The 15517-nt window shown below is 38.1% G+C and overlaps 1 long non-coding RNA gene across 1 annotated transcript in view; it reads left to right on the top strand.

The window, feature by feature from the left end:
* Positions 1-1631: 1631 nt before the first annotated feature.
* Positions 1632-15517, top strand: part of LOC141982285 (uncharacterized) — a 74002-nt gene continuing 60116 nt past the window's right edge. The window contains exons 1-2 of the long non-coding RNA XR_012638010.1: positions 1632-1771; positions 7462-7581. This is a non-coding gene — a long non-coding RNA (uncharacterized LOC141982285). The remainder of the gene's footprint in view (positions 1772-7461; positions 7582-15517) is intronic.

A 15517-nucleotide genomic window follows, 5' to 3' on the forward strand; every position in this document is an offset into this window, starting at 1 on the left:
ATAGTACCACTTCGGGCTCCAGCTGGCATTGTTTGCTAGCCAACATATCCTGTGCATGCCTGCAAGGAAATTTCAATATCCATCTTTACTCTTTCTGAATATTGTTAACATCACCTCTGGAGATAAAACAGTTCTTTTATGTATTCTGCTGCTTATGTCATCAGAATACCAAATTCTACAGAATATACAAACATTTCAAGTGTGGTACCTGTTACCTAAAGTTGAAAACTTCCATTTTCTAAGACTAAGTAGTATTAATATATATACTACCCTATATCCTGCTTTAAATCAAAGTATCATATCAAAGTATACCTATTTTCCATTGACATCTTCCTGCATTTGTACAATAAAGTATCAGTATAATTCCTGGAAATTGCATATTAATTTTCATTGTCCAGAATTTAAAATGGCACTTATTCTAACTTAATATAAAATTGGTAATATATATGAACATAAAATTTGTGCAGAAACATTTTAGATGTTTGTATATATATATTTCTTTTAAATGCCAATTACATCAAAATTATATATAGATGAAATTAAGCTTAATTTAAAACATATTTTAAAAATATTTGACAATACCAGCTACCTACTCCATTTTAATTACAAAAATAAAACATTTTGTATATTACCCTTCAGAGTGTCCAGAACATATCACCTCTTGATTTATTCCTTTCTCCTTTACTTTTTGTTTACCAGTATTCTTTTTTTTAATATATGTGGTTACTAAATCAGTTGTAGTAGTCACAGATTCTAGCTCCCTTCCATTTTATAAAGTAGGTCTATGAAAAACAATTAGTATAACCACAAGCCATGACAAGGTGAGTGGCTACTATGCTCATAATGCCCACAGCACCATACCCTCTAACCAGGAAGATAGATAAGGGGACAATGCTGTTGTCACGCTATGTATCTGTTAACTGTGGGACATTAGGAACAATAGTAGCAGAAAGCTAAGTTTGGGAACTCTCTCTCTTAAATTCTTCTTGAGTTTTACCACTAATTAGACTTCCTTGAAAATAAAGACTTTAGGTTGTACATAGCAAATACCAGAAATGTTTGCAACCAGCTACTATAGGTTTCTGCTGTGCAAGATGAGAAAAGAACTCTGAAATTTAGTTATTCACTTAATGAAAATCTTCTGCTTTATTTTCAATAAGAAAACATCTTCCAATCGGATTCATTTTTGTTTTATTATTGGATATGTACATGGGAATTCTCATATAATTTTGCTACTGAGCTTTTACCTTTATTCATATTATTGCTAGTTTCAGAAGGAAAATCTGACACACTCATTTCTACACAGAAATATAAAAGGGGTGTAGGGAGGCAGCAATTTAGATTCTATAGAAAGGTTACTATAAAATTTACATTTTCCATAAAATATAAGTAGCCACCATTTTGCTGTAATCCCAGAGCAGCAACGAAATGGTGGTAAAGAAGAAAACTACCCTATCAGACACATTTCATCATTGCTTCTATCCATCACAATCTTCTTTCCCCAGCATGATTATCATTTACCTTTCTTCTTCTTACAAGTAACATGCTATTTTTTAGATTAAAAAGGGGTATACAATAAGAAATAGTTAATGGTTAATTATCAAACTGAGATACAAATCCTATAGCAAATCCATCGTCTTTAAAAAAAACTGCAAAAAGTACAGAATGGTGTTGCTAGCACACACTGACGAACGTGTTTCTTGGAGCAGTGCTATATGAAAGCTGTATCCTAGAAGTATAGCACATGGTATGGAATATGGCAGCTGCATTGGTCAGTATGGTATTTTAATTATTATATGATGAAATGGGCATATGAATAAACATTCAAATAACAAAAACAATTTAACTAATTAAAATATTCTTAATTTGTGCTATATATTTTTGCCTTTTCTGAAATCTTTTATGTTTCAAATTAATAAGCATATTGGTATATTTGAAAATGTCTGTTTATATATCTGTTTTTCTAAGTGATGCCACTCCTATTTTGATTTCTGTATCCCTTTCTGGAAGATGTGCATAGGAAGCATTCTTGTATGCAGTGGGGAAATAAGATTTGTGGACTAGTTCTAAGCATATACCGGTGATACTGTTCTGTACATACTAAACAAACTCTTAAGGTGTGCATAGTAAGTTCTATGGAAGTGCTATACACTAGATCTTGTATTAAATAGATTCTACGTTTTTAAATTGGAAATGTCCAGAAAAATAATTTATTTCACATACTTTATAATATTGTAGTTGTTTACTACCATAGTTAATGAAGTTGAAAATGATGTCACTTTTGAATAAAGTATGCTATAGAAAATGTTGTTCACTTATTTTACAGCTATAAGATAAATATTTTGGACTCCAATATAATATTTTAATTAATAACCACTGTAGAACCAAAAAAATTAAGGTAATGTAAAGGATGGATACTTAAATTAAACTTTGTTAGGAATAGTTTTCTCAAACATCCTGTACTGTGTTAAATTTGTTTATACATATCTGCAATTATGCACAAGTAAAACACATGTCATGTTCCTCTTAAGTACTCCCATCCTTTTTAAATTCAAAGAAAAGAGCATTTAGGTAACACTGCCACCTATTGCTTAAATATTATAGTACCTATATTTGTTGCTATTTTTTGTAACTCATCCATGCTGCTCTGACTATACTTGTATGGTTTCTGATCATCATCTCTGTTTTCCATGTTCAAAGATGTGTAAAGACGTAATTACTACTATAGAGTAGCTGAGCCATAATTTACCTAACAACTTGATCATGTCAATGACCTTGAAGTCTAAAAGTAAGATTATTTGAATGAGTACTTTTTTAAATTTAAAACATCATCTTTCCAGAAAAATTATAAGAGATACGTCAGAATATAACACATCAAATCAGAAGTCTACATTTTAAAATAGCAAAACTAAAAACACTCTATGCTATCCAGACATTAGGAGATTTTTTTATTTCAGTTTTTCAGGTCCTACCTTATGTTCAAACTAGGGATCCACCCCTGCAACTATTTCACAGACACAAATAATGTCATTTAAGTCAGTCATTGCAGGACTGGGGCCAAGTCTTTTTAGTAAATAATTGTAGTGTTTTATGACAGCCTGCAGCAAATCACCAGTTTTACATCTAAGCAAAAAATTACACCAACACCATAACTTTAGCTGGCATAAAAAGAGAAAGAAAGAAATATTTCCATTGATTTATTTTTAAAAAAAGGTAGAAAATTATATAATCTCACTTTCCTTAAATATTTATCCTGAAGTATCAGTACATAATTTCTTTAATATCAAATATGTGTTATATGTATTTATGTACTATAAAGTACCATCTACATTCATTGCAGGATGAATAGAAACACCTGCAATACCTTAAAAATAAAATGTACTGAAATGTTTATCGTGTCCAGAGAAATAGTCAGATTAGTTTTATATTTCTAAGAGGGTAGGTGTAATATAAGTTTACTTTACCTCACCCACTACAGGGATAGTAACTAGACACAGTACAGTATGCCGTGCAGTTCTCTTACTACTGTTATGTTAAAGTCTACGAAATAATGGTGAGTGTGCCTAAAAATGTTCAAGGTCATCTAAGTGTGGAATGTTAAATCATATTTTTCTTTAATTTTTCAATTTATGATTCTAGTTATATTTCAAAGATTGGTGGCACACTAGGCAGATCAGAGCATCCAACCCGATGAGTACAAATGGGATTTATTTAAAAGAAACAGTTTAAAATAGCTTTTTAGTACAAACAATGCTATAAAGTTACTTTCAAAAAGTAATTATAACCTTCAAAATAGCACAAGGAAACTGAGTTTATAAAGCAGTTTTGGTAAGACAGGCACAAGAAATCCATAGGTTTTGAGATCTTGTATGCATACCCTTCTGCAAAATTAAAATTACTGCAAATAATATACAGCTATTACAGGATAACCCTGGAAGTTTAGGGATCGCTCAAAAATATCTTTAATTTGTACGTATTTATTCTGTTGCTCTTTTAACTGTTTCACTGCTACCAGGTTACTTATGAAAGGCAGTCACCTATCAAAGCCAAGTATTATACAGTTACAATGCAGCAATGTGTTTGTGGTTAGCTCCACAACTACTGGTGTTAGAAAAGGAATAGATATATACTATTTTTAACTCTCTCCTTTTTCTGTATTATAACATATAGGTTTATATTGTGTGGGTAGAGAAAATGACCATACATTGAATATTTTTTTAAATAAATGGAATACATGATACCTAAAAACATACAGTATTAAATATTAGAAGAAAGAAGGATATTTTTCAGATTACATTAAACATTAATGTACTTAAAACAATTTGGCATTAGCGTGTTCAACCTTAAATTTGCTCAGCTTAGTACAGTAGGATAAATTATTAATGACCTAATTGGTAAACACTGATTTGTAATGTAATTATTTATTTAATGCACCAGTTTATGTAAATATCAGACCAGGACCTAAAAATCTAGGGGCTTGTAAATGGAGAATCACAGTGGAATAAAATATTCTTTGATGAAAAAGTCACTTGTTAGAGATACAGAAAGAAAAGTCTCATCGTTTGCTAGTTTAAGAAACAAACTTTCTTCATGAAGCTATAATCCTCTTCCTTCTCAAATGATTTGTTGCTACAAACTTCTGATGTCACTCTTTTCTACTCCTGTAAATTACTTAAATTATAATATACATAATCACGGTAGCCATTTAAGATCTCTGAAAATGCATAAATTCAAATGCCAAACTCATCTGAAAATAAAGAAATGGGTAGTGAGAACACAGCATAATATGAAGCATACTTATTAAACAATAATTTAAAGAGCATAAAATCCAAAATAGACTTGGGACGCAAAACATGAAAAATCAAAGATATATAGTACAGTGCATGAATAATTTCTTAATTTTCCTAGTTTCTAAAAATGTAACATATTTATATTTAGAACAACATATTTTCAGTAGTCGAGTGCACTTTGGCCTAGTCTATAAGATTAACAAATAATACATATATGTATATTGAACACTAGCATGTTTTGAATGTCAACATTTTGCATGTTAAAATACACATACATCAGACAAAGGTAGAATTTAATACACAAAAAGAGTACTTTGTCGGTGAAAAAACAGGAAGTCTTTTTCTTGGCTATTCTCTATAATTGGCTAGATACACCATGCTAGGATGCATGTTAAAATGCAAAGATAAGATGGTTATATTTCAACAGCTAACATCATCATTACTTTTATATCTTGGCTTTGCTAGATCATTGTTTTAAATGAGCATCACAAAACCAATGGAGCTTTAGTCTCCACATTACATTCTCTTCATAATCATTTTCAATTTATTTTTTTCCTGCATGTCATCATTTTAATGTAAATCTTTCTTTTTCTTTGCAATAAAATGAAATGATTAAGTAATCCTGCTTTTTGCATGATTAAAGATGACGGATAAGCTTGGGTGGATAAAAATCAAGGCTTCTAACAGAATCTGTGCACCTAGCATGTCAGAATCCTTCCAGCTTGCTCAGTGTTAATGACAGGAAAAATTAGCATGTCTGTGAATCGCCTAAAAAGAATAACAAGTTATCTTTCAAGGACCTACCATATATCTACCCTAAATTTTAAATAATTTCAATAATTTTCTGTAATTAAGCCCTGATTGTTTTGTAAATAGACAAGATCTTTGTTTAGAACAATAAGATACGCTCATCTAAAGCCATTTGATCAGTGAATATTACTCTGATGTTTAATAAGCACGCTTGTATCACCAATCTTACACATTTAAAGACAAAAATGTAAGGAATAAAAGGACTAGTGAGTATAGCATAAAACTGGTGAAAAACAATGCAATATTTTTATTTCTTTGTCAGATATGATTGTTTTAAAAGAACAGCAAAAAAACCCCAAAACTATTGATATTTACCAGTGTGTCTTTCCTTTCAACAGCCCTATGCAATACGCGTTCATCCTTTTTTGACTCAGACAAGTAAACTAGAAAGGGGATATTACAATACAGCACATACATACTGCCATCGCCTCTAGACATATGACCCAAAATGATGCTAAGAAGTCTCTCTCTGACCTCCTGCTAACCAGCCTCTTGTGATTAATTCAGCATGTCCTTGAAAGTATCTGCTAGAGATCCTTGTTTTTTTGTTTTGTTTTGTTTTTTTAATTTAAGAGTTTCTGAAGCCCACCTATAGTTTCACCGATGGATATTTTTATCTATTTTTTTATCGGAGGAAAACCATTAATCTATGAACTGAGGTCTGCGGTAATAGAAAAGCACCACCTGCCTCAGCTTTTGCCAAATAGGACCATAAATACCACAACATTTCCTGACCTAAGTTTCGTAGACATCTGTATCATGGTAGCACTGCATTTCCCTTCTTTGACAGATGAAATTACTATTCTTTGATTTCTCTCTCTCTCTCTTTTCTGATTATGTTCTGGATGGCAAAATTTGGGCCACAAAATGCTAATTTCTAACCTAACACCATGACAGCAATCACAGCCATCACAAGGATGGAATAAAGAGAGCAATCTAACATCCAGGGATATGAATTTCTGATCAGTGGCTGGCAGACTGCCGTGAAAGCTTACAGTAATCCCATTGGACAGCTAGGGTTGATGAAGCCTGGGAACAGGCAGCCACAATGTAGGTAGTTCACAATTGCAAGCATTTGTCCATAATTTAAAGCTATATGAGAAGTGGAGAGTATTCATCTGAACAACAAGCTGTAATTTAACTAGAGTAACATTTACACAGTTTTTAACCCATTAAGTCCACCTATTCTCACACTGACATTCCCTCTTTTTAATGCCATTTTGAACAAAAAAACCCTACACACTAAATGTGCGTGTGTGCGTACGTGTGTGTGTGTGTGTACAATTTGACAGGAGGGGGTGAGTTTGTGAGTAATTTTGTGTTTGAGAAGCCCAGTATAATTCAGTACTATTAACTTTTATTGTGTAATTTTGGAAAAATGAATGTCTTCTTTTAAAATTTAAGAGCCTGATCCTGCAAACCTTACCGTAAGTGATCCTGCAAACCTTACCGTAAGTGAGTAATCCCATTGAAGTCAATGGTCCCCACTCATCCATCCTTCCTCACACTGAGTAATACCATACCTTTGGGTGACTCATGTGAGTAATGTACTACTCTGTGGGATTCATGGCTCAATTCTGCAATCAAATTCCTGGAGGAGGACCGCTGTGCCTGTGCAGAGCTGGAGACACATTTAAGTCAATAAGGCTATGCCAAGGTCTGACTGGGGATGCAAGATGGAGGCGTAAGTGTGGCAGAATTAAACCCCATATCAGTAAAGGTTTTCTGAATCAGACCCTAAACTTTGTAGTTTGTGGCATGAAATATTATTTTGTGCTTGAAATACATCTTTCCATGTGACCTATAAAACAGCCACCCTCTAAACTGATCTGACTCTGTCATTTTTACATTTTGTCACTAGATCTTTACTGTGTAAGCAGAGCTGCTGCCAAGACTTACAAGGCCCCAAACAAGATGTTGGAGCCACTCCCAGAAAACATGATACAGCAGGACAATGACGCCTAGTACCAACTGAAAGTGGGTAAGTGAAACTGACGCTGCTGTACTTAGAGTCTAACACAAGGAGTAAAGATCATATTGTAAGGCATCCAAGGATTTAGAGGCATGCACTCTCAGACACATTTTGGGGGGGTTTCTATGGAAACCCCAGAAAAGGAAAATAGATCCAGGAACTCTAATGTATTTAGGTATAAAGGGTGAAAAACCTTGCCCCACTGAAGTCAATGGGGTTTTTGCCATTGATTTAAATAGGGCCAGGATTTCACCATAGATCTTAAAGATGTAATTATCACAATATATATGAAAATGGAGGGGGGGAACAACCTATGATGAGATAACAGGTACAGGACAAGATTTACTGAAAATGCCAACAAGTAAAACCAAAATGAATTTTATTACATTAATGAGAAAAAGGAGCAACAGGCCCAAACCCCTTCTATGAAGCTCAGACAGAGAAAGCTTTTTCTGTAATTTTAACCTTTCAGAGAGGCATCAAATATAAGCAAATACAATAAGATGCCAGCTGGGCATGCCTCATAGTATTGCTCAAAATTCATAAAATACCATTAAAATGGATGTGTGTGCTGAGTCTGTAACATGGCAGTTGTATTTAGAGTGGTCAGACTTAAAAAGTTTTTCATCTGTTTTGAAACATTCTACTGTTCTGAGAGATATTCCGTGTAATTGAAATGGGGAATTACCACTGGAACCAAGTGCGAAAGGGAGACCGTGTTGAGGGGCAATTAACTAAGCCCATTGTCTCCCTTATTTTTGGTTCACTCTTTTCTATTCTCCCTCCAATCTATTTTTTTTTCTCTCTCCTATCTAGCACTTTCCTTTTCACAGTCCCTTTGGTGTCTTTTCTCTTCAAATTACCTTTTCTTGTCTCCCCACCCCAGCCCACCAATAACCCCAAAAACTATCTCAATGTGCTCCCCTTTCTTGTTCAATCATTCACCCCCTACACACACACACTTTCTTCTTGCTCTGAGGTAGGGAAGCATTATTATCCTTATTTTACAGATGGGGGAATTGAGGCACAGAGTGGCTGACATGTCCAAGGTCACAGAAGAAATTTGTGGTAGAGCAGGGACTTGAACCTAGGTCTTCTAAGTCATAGGCTAGCACTCTAACCACTAGCCCCTCTTTCCTTTTCCAAGTTCACCTCTTGTCTCTCCCCTCACCTGCCTTTGTGGCCATCCTCCTCTCTTCTGATCTCCTCCCCCATTCTCTCAAGTATCTCTTCCCATGATGTTTCCACTGGCAGACACAGACCTTCACTGACTCTCCTCCCCCTTAACAGGATTCAGTGGAGTGTATGTAGAGCCACTCACAGTCGTGACTGCAGCCTGTCTAACAGCAGTACGCTGCCGTGTCTTAGGCATCTCACGCCTGCTGAATTCCATTCTCACTGTACAGATGATGGCTGAACAGCAGCCAGTGCCCAGGAGCAGCCACACAATGACTAGAGCTCAACCCCTACTCAGACTCTGACCAGCAGTCATGGATGGGGTGAGGGAGAGATCGACCACCCATGATGTCTAGGCTCAGATACCAAAGTTAGGCCTGACTCCTTCAATAGTGGTTGAGGGGCAATACTACAGACCAGTATGAAGTAGGATCAAGGAGCACCCAAAATAATAATGGAATTATAACTGAACTGCATTGCAGAGAAAGCAATCCCACTTATAACAGCCTTGAAGTGTATTTTTGGCACCAAACCAAACATATTACCATGGGATTTTTTTCCTTTTCTATCGAATGGCATTTGATATTGGTTCCTATACATGTAAGATTACAACAGGTGAATAAAAATGACAAACTTTGCATCATCTAAAAAGGAATGATATGTAGCACTGGGAAAAAAGTTGCAGGGGACCCTGGCCAACAAAGCAGAGAAAGGAGAAGCAATATCCCAGCTAATCCTGCCACAAAGCATTCCCTTCATTTAAAAAATAGGTGTTAGTTTGGGTCAAATGTACAGGCAAATTTTGTCTTGTGTAATTATCACAACACAGCAGGTCCCCTCTGACCTTGCTAGCATCACAAGGATCACATCTCCAAAGCAGAACTACTTTTCTGGATTCTTTGATGTGCAAAGAGATTTTTCTTTACCCGAGACATGCATGTTCTATTTCCACAATGTTATTTCTTGAACTACAATTTATTGGTGGCCTTTGCATGGTAAATGTTAACTTAATATTAACGTTTGAGATCCCTTTGTTCCCTTCAGTGATTTTGGATCTTGGGCCAGATTGTCTAGTGATTTTATAGAGCTTTTCATGTTGCTCAGATAGGGGGTGAAGAGATCGTAACCTAGTCACAAATACCCAGCAGAGAAATTCTCTTGGTGTGGGGGAAACATCTGCTGGACAAAAGATCTAAGTCAGTGTTTCAGCTCCTTCTCTCTCCCATCCCGCCTGGAGTAGGGAGTGACACCGGGAAAAGGGTACTGCATCAGTGGTGGAACTGAAAGCTGACTGTCCTCGCATCAAGTTTGGGGCTGCCCCTAAGTGTCAGGGAGGTAGAAAGGTTCCCTCCCTGTTACTTGGGCCATCTTGCGCTTTGTAGAGGTCTGGAGCAAGTGAATGTCAAGCATTCCCAACATTTCATCTCCAAAAGTCTGCACTGGAGCACATGATGGGTTGTGAATAGCAGTAAATCTGGGGCATCGGAAGAGGCAGCATTAGGAGCCTCTGCAAAGGTATGCCACAAATCAGTAGTGCACCACCCACTTCTAGGAACTTGAACAGTTGCCGTGTATTGCCTCTTGTTGGAGCATGTGCCTCCCCTGTACATGGCAGAGTACCATGCAGCACGTTGATTGTATAAAATGACTTTTGCTGCTCCATTGAACGGAGGGAAATGAGAGTGCAATAGGCAAATCATTGACCACCCAAATGACTCGGTCCAGTTGTGGGGGGAAGTAAAATGTCGGTTCTCACTAAGAAGTACATTCCACCAAGCTTAAGCTTTACTGTATACATGTATTGAAAAACATGAGCAAAATGCAGCCTCATGTACCTTCATATTTCCTTGCTTTTTGGCCACCGTATAATGTAGCAACGCACTCAACCTTCAGAGAGGGCAGGTGAGGCACAAGGGGAGGGGAAGACCTGTGTACGTACATTAAGTCCAAATCACTGACCTTGTATAAGAGTGGACTTAAAACATGTTCAGTGGTTTATTCTCTCAGCCCTCCTGCATCCCACAAATGTGCATTTATGATTGATGTAGTTTATGTATTGTTTCTTCCTGAACATAGTACTGTATGCAAATACACATATTGGAACAGTTTGTGCTATATAGCCATAGCCTTTGAGGATTTCAAGGCAGCATTCACATCATCAGATAATAAAACAAAACTATGTGCATAGTATTAAAAACAATCTCGAATAGGGTTGCCAACTTTCTACTCACACAAAACCAAACACCCTTGCCCCGCCCCTTCCCTGCCCTTCCTGTGAAGCCTCGCCCAAGAGGCCTCACTCCATTCCCCCCTCCCTCTGTCACTCACTGTCCCCATCCTCACTCACTCGCTCATTTTCAACTGGGTAGCTCAGGGGCTTGGGGTGTGAGGGTGGGGGTGAGGGCGGGGGTGAGGGCTCTGGTTGACAGTGCGGGCTCCAGGGTGGGGTCAGTGATGAAGGGTTTGGGGTGCAGGAGGGCTCTGGGCAGGGGGGGTGCGGGCTCCGGCTGGGGATGCAAGCTCTGGTGTAGGGCTGGGGATAAGGGGTTCAAAGTGTGGGAGGGGAATCCAGTCTGGTACAGAAGGTTGGGGTGTGGGGGGGAGGGGGAGGGATCTGGCTGGGGCTGCATACTCTGGGGTGGGGCTTGGGATGAGGTGTTTGGGGTGTAGGTGGGTGATCTGGACTGGGAATGAGGGGATCAGAGCTGGGGCAGGGGTTTGGGATGCAGGAGAGGGTCAGGGTGAAGGCTCTGGGCAGCGCTTACCTCAATTAGCTCCTGGAAGCAGTGGCATGCCCCCCCCCCCCGCACCTCAGGCTCCTATGCAGAGGCGCAGCCAGGCAGCTTTGCATGCTGCCCCGTCCACAGGTGCCATCCCCCTTCAGCTCCCATTGGCTGCAGTTCACAACCAATAGGAGCTGCTGAGCCAGCGCCTGTGGCAGGAGCAGCATGCAGAGCCCCCTGGCTCCCGCTACACCTGGGAGCTGGAGGGGCGACATGCTGCTGCTTACTGGAGCCATGCGGAGCCATGGCAGCCCAGGAGCCTGCTTAGCCCTACTGCGCCACTGACCAGACTTTTAATGGCCCAGTCAGCAGTGTTGAGCGGAGCTGCCAGGATCCCTTTTTGACCGGGCATTCCGGTCGAAAACCTGACACCTGGCAATCCCAATTTCTTGAGTGGAACAGAATGATAGCACAGCAGTGACAATTATAAAAAACAAATCTAAATTACTCTATACAAAAACAAGCATTAATTTAATATTGAGAAATTAACCTGTCAGAAGTCAGGTAATATCCAATGGTAAGATTCCAAATCCTTCTCCCAGTTACACCCATGAAACCCCATTGTCCCCACTGCATGGGTACAGTTGTATCAAGCCAAAGGGATCTGTCAGTGAGGGTATATACATATCTCTTTACAAGATAAAAACAATGGTCTTGCAAGCAAGACACTGGACAGGAATTCAGGCAATCTACCTCCAATACCCAGCACTGACACATAACTTCCGTAAAAAAAACAAAAATGAGGAGTCCGGTGGCACCTTAAAGACTAACAGATTTATTTGGGCATAAGCTTTCGTGGGTAAAAAACCCACTTCTTCAGATGCATGGAGTGAAAATTACAGATACAGGCACATGAAGAGAAGGGAGTTACCTTACAAGTGGAGTACCAGTGTTGATAGAGCCAATTCAGTTAGGGTGGATGTAGTCCACTCCCAATGATTGATGAGGAGCTGTCAATACCAAGAGAGGAAAAATTGCTTTTGCAGTGAGCCAGCCACTCCCAGTCCCTATTCAAGCCCAAATTAATGGTGTTAAATTTGCAAATGAATTGTAGCTCTTCAGTTTCTCTTTGAAGTTTTTTTGTTGAAGGGACGGCTACTTTTAAATCTGTTATTGAATGTCCAGGGAGATTGAAGTGTTCTACTGGCTTTTGTATGTTACCATTCCTGATGTCCGATTTGTGTCCATTTATTCCTTTAAGTAAAGACTGTCCAGTTTGGCCAATGTACATGGCAGAGGGGCATTGATGGCACATGATGGCATATATCACATTAGTAGACATGCAGGTGAATGAGCCCCTGATGGTGTGGCTGATGTGGTTGGGTCCTCTGATGTTGTCACTAGAGTAGATATGGGGACAGAGTAGGCAACAGCGTTTGTTACAGGGATTGGTTCCTGGGTTTGTGTTTCTGTGGTGTGGTGTGTAGTTGCTGGTGAGTATTTGCTTCAGGTTTGGGGGCTGTCTATAAGCAAGGCCTGGCCTGCCTCCCAAGGTCTGTGAGAGGGAGGGATTGTTTTCCAGGATAGGTTGTAGATAGTTGATGATGCGCTGGAGAGGTTTTAGCTGGGGGCTGTACATGATGGCCAGTGGCGTTCTGTTATTTTCCTTGTTGGGCCTGTCCTGTAGAGGGTGACTTCTGAGTACCATCTCACTGTCATTCTGTTTCCTCACTTCCCCAGGTGGGTATTGTAGTTTTAAGAATGCTTGATAAAGATTTTGTAGTTGTTTGTCTCTGTCTGAGGGATACAAATGCAGTTGTATCTTTGGGCTTGGCTGTAGACAATGGATCATGTAATGTATCCTGGATGGAAGCTGGAGGCATGTAGGTAAGTATAGCGGTCAGTAGGTTTCCGGTATACAGTGGTGTTTATGTGACAATCCCTTATTTGCACTGTAGTGTCCAGGAAGTGGATCTCTTGTGTGGACTGGTCCAGGCTGAGGTTGATGTTGGGGTGGAAATTGTTGAAATCATGGTGGAATTCTTCAAGGGCCTCCTTCCCGTGGGTCCATATGATGAAGATGTCATCAGTATAGCACAAGTAGAGGAGGGGTACTAGGGCACAAGAGCTGAGGAAGCATTGTTCTAAGTCAGGCATACTGTGGGGCCATGCAGGTACCCATACAGTGCCACTGACTTGAAGGTATAAGTTGTCCCCAGATCTGAAATGCTTGTGGGTGAGGACAAAGTCGCAAAGCTCAGCTGCCAGGTGTGCAATGGCCTCATCAGGGACACTGTTCCTGACAGCTTGTAGTCCATCCTTGTGTGGAATATTGGTGTAAAGAGCTTCCTGGTGTAAAAATACCTTCTGTGTGACTTTTGACAAGTCTTAATCTCTCCCCATCTGTTAAATGGGGAAAATAATACTCCCTTAGTTCACAGCTGTGTTTTGACACTACGTGCATTAATGTTTGTGAAGAGCTTGGATACTGTGGTGATTGAAGCAATACAAGCGTCTAGATAAATACATATAGGATTGTCACGCAAGCACGTAAAATTTCATCACAAAAGGAATTTGCTTGAGCATCTTCTAAGCTAATGAATTGTGGCTAGAATGGATGTTTGAATTCTACTTTAACTACAGCAGTTGCTATTGGTGACCACTATAATATATGTCTGCTATTAACCTTCCAAATGCCTACAAATCCGAAAAAGCACAATTGTCTAAATTCCATATTTATCCATCAATTGCCCAAAAGTCCTACAGTGATCAACTGCAAATTCCTTTATGTATGATATGTATCCCCTGCATTTTCATTTCTCATGACATGAAGATTTCCCATTAACTCTAAAAATAAAACCACTGTATAATGGTAAATATTTTGAATCAAAGATGAAAACTCCCAATACATTTATCATCCAAATACAACTGTGTAAGTCTATATGTCCCTTCATATAATATTGGCACTCCATTCGCCTGAGGCTCTCCAAATGTTAATGAACAATGAAGTTTTACAACATCCCTCTGAGGTAGGAAAGTATTATATCCATTTTAGAGATGGGTAAACAAAAGCATTTAAAAATGGCTTGCCCCAGCCCACACGGCCTCCCTAAGAAAATCTTGCAAGTTTGATGACAAAACAATAAATCTCTGAAGAAATTCCAATTAAATGGAAAAGACCTACTCCTTCTGATCAGGCCTCAGGATTATATCATCACTTTAGGCACACAGTAAAATAATATTTGTGTCCAATTTATTGGATGAACAACCAACATTAATTTATCATAATTTGTTTTTTTAAATAACAGTCTTCTAATTTGGTTCAAATTACTTTAAACCCTGTTAGATTTCCAACCAGTGTCAGTAAGAGACAAGAATGCAAAATTAAGTTGTTAACACTCTGGGTCTAATTCACCAACAGCTTTAGTCGGTACAGCTAAATTAAAATGAACAATGTTCACCAGATCATGCCAATAGTGATTTTAGCCCTATAGATCTATAAATAGTATGCTCAGTTTCTGTAAGTACACATTTTACCCTCCTCTCTCACACAAGAATCTTAATTTCTTCACATTTATATTTTATCCACAATTCAACACCAGACACACTAATGTTATTTGTAAACCGATCATAAACACAGGAGAAATATAGAGGTGAAATACCAAATAATTGTGTGTGAAGATACATGAATACAGGATGAATTCAGTGGCTAAAAATGTTTGTTAATAAGACAAATATCTCATGTAAAAGCATTAGGACAAAAAGCATTTACATGTTGATATTTAATAAATGAACTTAGATTGGATTCACTTCTATTTTCTACTAAACAAAATCTCAAGCTGCTCACAAACATCCTTTTTCATATTTCTTTGGAAAACAATATATAAATATCCACTTCTGAAAGAAAAGGCATTTTCACAATTATCTGCTTAATTGTCTGTATGTTGTTATTTTCTCTATTTTATAGAATCCTCTGCACATCTTGTCACTGTACTTCGTTATCTGTTGCAACTAACATCTTTAGCTACCAATGTCTGGCACTTTTA

This window comes from Natator depressus, chromosome 2 (assembly GCF_965152275.1).
Source record: "Natator depressus isolate rNatDep1 chromosome 2, rNatDep2.hap1, whole genome shotgun sequence".
Classification (NCBI taxonomy): Eukaryota; Metazoa; Chordata; order Testudines; family Cheloniidae; genus Natator; species Natator depressus.